The sequence below is a fragment of the Heteronotia binoei genome, chromosome 4, assembly GCF_032191835.1.
Source record: "Heteronotia binoei isolate CCM8104 ecotype False Entrance Well chromosome 4, APGP_CSIRO_Hbin_v1, whole genome shotgun sequence".
NCBI lineage: Eukaryota > Metazoa > Chordata > Lepidosauria > Squamata > Gekkonidae > Heteronotia > Heteronotia binoei.
This window is the reverse complement of record NC_083226.1, coordinates 101,313,357-101,318,161: the sequence shown is the minus strand read 5'-3', so window position 1 is coordinate 101,318,161 and position 4,805 is coordinate 101,313,357.

The window sequence follows — 4,805 nt, the reverse complement described above, 5'->3', positions numbered from 1 at the left end:
GACGTCGAGAAGGAGCCGGGCGGGGCTTCGCCTTTCTGTTTCTCCGAGCATGTGCACTTGCAGCACTTTGATGCCTGCGAAGGTGTCCGGTGGATCTCGTTTGTTGCAAGCGCCGGTACGCAACAGCCCTGTAGTTTGTTGCTTTTTCGTGCAGATTTATCCTGCTTGTTTAACCAAAAGTAACTCCTACTGAATGCAAAGCGGCTCGACCTCTACAGCGCTGCAGAGCGAGCCATACCCGCCCTGGAAAAGGGCTCCGTCCTTTCCCGCCACTCAGGCGCTCAGGGCAGCAGCAGCAGTCCACCCGGATTTTTCCTGGTAATGAAAATAGCCTGTCTGCTCCTGTAGACAAGATGATTTACAGTAACTGAAACTGGACAACCTCAGGAATTGTGCTGGTTTACCTAAGCTTTACAAGGTCTTTTGGAACAAAGTAGGGGACCAGTAGTACCTTTAAGACCAACAAACACAGGTGGTGAGCAGTACTTGGACTGCAGTACTGCAGCGTACCACTGCAGAAAGTTAATAGAAAGTTAAAAACATTTAGGGGCCCATCATTAGCCTCCTTGTTTTGTAAATTCATAAAACAACAATGGGAAACCACTTGACCTGATGCGTTTTGACCTAGAATAGTCTTCTTCAGAGGTCAAACAAGTATATACACATACAGTCCCATGATATAAAATACAATAAACCAATGCTGGACCAAAAAGAAAGTGGTTTCTGTAATAAAGAAAAGAAAATGTAAATTGGTAAAAATTATTCGTATAACAGCATTTAATAATAATATTTCAGAATTAATTAATTACAATAAAGTAACAAAGGCTTAAAGATGTAATTAAGGCCTCTTATAATGCAACCTTATGTCTTAGTCACATATGCCCTTGACTAGGACATAACAATTAGGTTGGGTCAGCATTTACCAATACACATTCAAACAACGGTGCAACAACCAGAGAAAAACAAAGAAGAAAGAAAAAGGGGCAGCTCAGCTAAGAACAATATAAAGGGAAAGTCAGTGAGGGAGGGTATGATCATCATAGGGCATTTTAAAAATCATTAATTGATAGATCATTATAGAGCATTAACGGTATAGCAATCTATTGCAACAACATACTGGTTTCCAATTTCACTTTAAACTAAATATCCAGTATTTTTTATTGTGGAGTTATAAGGGGAAATGTGCAGCTTGCACATTGTTACAATAGATTATTATAACTTTATTGCATTATAGCAATCCATTAATTGCCACTTTTTTTAAAAAAAACGGGAAAAGCCTTCTAAGAGTAGTGGGGAAGTAACAGCCAAAAGAAACTGAGGCAAATAGAGTACTGAGAAAATTGCTGTATGCATGCCCCATTGTAATAGCTTAACATGACAAAAAGTACGCCACCTTATTGAGTGGTTACATGTACACTGTAGTAAATTGCTGTTACAAAAATAGCAATTTGTATTTGGCATGGACTGAGGCAATCTGGGCACCTAGTTGTTCATCAGACCACAGACTCACATAATTTCTGTCCCACAGACTTACAGCACAGGACGCTGCATATAGATAATCATACCATCTTATGCATCATGAAAGAGAAATGTTTTCTTTGTTTCAAAAAAGTTGTAAATACGCTATTATGGTAAGAGGCTTGCAGCCTAGCACCCATCCACCCCCATGTCCAATAAAGTCCACTTCTTCCCACCAATAGATACAGAGAATTAACTCCAGTTTAAATAGTTTGTGGGTTGCAGCCTGTAGACATCACTTTATTTGAAAACATTTAATTGTGTATTGAGTCAGATGAAGTAGAATTTTTCATTTTCATTTTATTTAGTTTATATCCCGCCCTTCCCACCAAAGCAGAGCAGGGCGGCTCACAACACAAAAGTTCTAACATAGGATTAAGTTTTAAAATACATCAATTTACAACATTTAAACAATAAACCAGTAAAAACAGTAAAACAAAGTCATTTACCAAAGTACCATACTACAGCCTTCTATTCGAAATTTTCAAGTACCGATCCGTTGTATGCCAACCGGAAGAGGACTGTCTTACAGGCCCTGCGGAACTGCCCCAGAACTGCCCTGTGGAACTGCCTCACCTCTTCCGGTAGCTGGTTCCACCAGCAAGGGGCTGTGATTGAAAAGGCCCTGTCTCTGGTCAACTTAAGTCGGGCCTCCTTTGGCCCGGGGATTGCAAGCAGGTTTTGAGAACTCGATTTCAGCACTCTCTGGGGAACATGTGGGGAGAGACGGTCCCTAAGGTAGGCAGGTCCTAGGCCATATAGGGCTTTAAAGGTAATAACCAGCACCTTGTACTGAACTCAGTATATTATTGGCAGCCAGTGCAGTCCCTGGAGCCCCAGCTGGATGTGCTCCCATCTAGGAAGCCCTAATAGCAGCCGGGCAGCGGCATTCTGCACTAGCTGCAACTTCCTGGTTCGGCACAGGGGCAGCCCCATGTAGAGGGCATTACAGTAGTCCAATCTCGAGGTGACCGTTGCGTGGATCACCGTTGCCAGATCGTCATGCTCCAGGAAAGGGGCCAACTGCCTCGCCCGCCTAAGATGAAAGAATGCGGACTTAGCCGTGGCTGCTATTTGAGCCTCCATTGTTAAGGAAGGCTCCAATAGTACACCCAAGCTCCTGACCTTGTGCGCCGTTGTCAGTGGCGCACTGTCAAAGGCTTTTAAGGGGCCATGACGACCCAGGCAAAGGACCTCTGTCTTGGCTGGATTTAGCTTCAATCCACTCAGTCTGAGCCATTTAGCCACAGCTTGCAACGCCAGGTCCAAGTTTTCTGGGACACAGGCAGGCTGGCCGTCCATAAGTAGATAGAGCTGGGTGTCATCAGCATATTGATGGCAACCCAACCCATACCTTCGGGCAATCTGGGCAAGGGAGCGCATATAGATGTTGAACAACATCGGGGAGAACACTGCCCCCTGAGGCACCCCGCAATCAAACGTGTGTCTCTGGGACAGTTCACCCCCAATCGCCACCCTTTGTCCCCGACCTTCAAGGAAAGAGGAAAGCCATTGTAAGGCCAGCCCCTGAATCCCCGCGTCGGTGAGACAGCAAGTCAGCAACCGATGGTCGACCGTATCGAACGCTGCCAATAGGTCTAACAACATCAGTACTGCCGAGCTGCCTCGATCCAGATGCTGCTGAAGATCATCCACCAGGGCAACCAGCACTGTCTCCGTCCCATGAATCCACTGTGTAAAATAAAAATCCAGTTCCATCAAAAAAAACCCTAAAACCCTACAGTTCTATTCCAAGGAATATTCAGTTTCTACACCATGTAAGTGGCTTGTGAATTATAACCCCAGGGAATGAAGACTGACATGTTTATTATTAATAGTAATAAGAAAAATATAAGCCCTTGCAATTGAGATTTTATGTAAATTGTACAGAATAATGGCTTTCATTTTCACAAAACTATGGATTTTATTTTTTCGTTTTCACAAAGCATCAAAAGTGCCTGATTTCACTGTAGTCTGAAAAAGACAGTGAATGTGTTTTGGAGCTCTCTGTTACAGCTTGCCTATTTTCAGCATCCTGCTGTTTCTCTGCTAGCTTACAATAGTCAAATGTTCCCGAGAACAATTGAATCCCTCTGTGTGTATGAATGTCACTGAGCTGCCACAATTAGTAGTGCTTGCTGTGTGAGAGGTTAAGCACGTACCTTTTGAAAAATTGTTCTCCTCATCACATGCCTGTTTTATTTTTCCATCTGCAGTGCTATTGCTCAGCACCTTATTTACTCTGCAGATTGTGGGAGTCTAACACCTAGAAGCTTGTTTCACATTGTGCCTGACATGCAGTCTTCATTGCAGTTATACTGTCTTGGCTACTCTGAGCATCATAATGTGAGCTTTTAGAGGAAAGAGGAAATGCACATTTCCCTTAAGAAGACATAAAAATGATATTTATATTACATATTCTTTGCAGGCCTCACAGGCATAGAGAGTCTGCAGGCAAGGAAATTAACACAGACAACCTTGATTTGGAGAATAAAGTGGCCACAGCTTTATTGATTACACTATAGAAGCATTGGTGCAGCATAGAGATGGATCCTGACCAGTGTTCCCTCTAAGCTGTGGAGTCTTATGAGCAAAATTTCTACTTTGTGAACTACTGGAACAAAGTTGTGAGCTACTGACAATAAAACTGTAAGCTACTGCATAAATTACTTTCCTCTGGTGCCATTTTTCCTGAGCTAAGACAAAAATGTGTGAGCCAGAGGCTTAAAACTGCTTAAAAACACTAACTCAGTTTAGAGGGAACGCTGATCCTGACTCAGGTGACCTGCCTGCTACCCCATAAACCCTGAACGCCCAGCCTGCTTGTTGGGGTGCTGCCAAGGAGTAGCGAACCTCAGAGAGCTGCATGGGTGCAGCACTACTTGGTTCCCTTGCCACCTAGTGGTGAAAGCCCCCAGACAGCCCCCAATCTGAGTGTGCCACTCTACCCCAAGAGAGTCCCATAACCACAGGATGTGGGTATGCACCGCCTCCCTAACCAAACGGATCCATCCCATACCCAAACTGTCCAAAGCTGTGACAGTCATCTTGTATTGTCTGATGGATGTTTTTCAGAGTACTTTCCTGCTGTATTTTCCCCGTTTGTTTGTGTGACTGCAGTTATTTTTTTTATTCCTTTGTGCTAGCAATTTTTATGTAGCTCAGTTTGAATAATAATTAGCAAGTGTTGAGGAGCACTCTAAAGCCCACAAATAGTCATCAAAGCATATTCTAGGAAATTGTCCTTATTGATTACTTCCCAGAGGGGATTGAAAGTATCTTTTTCT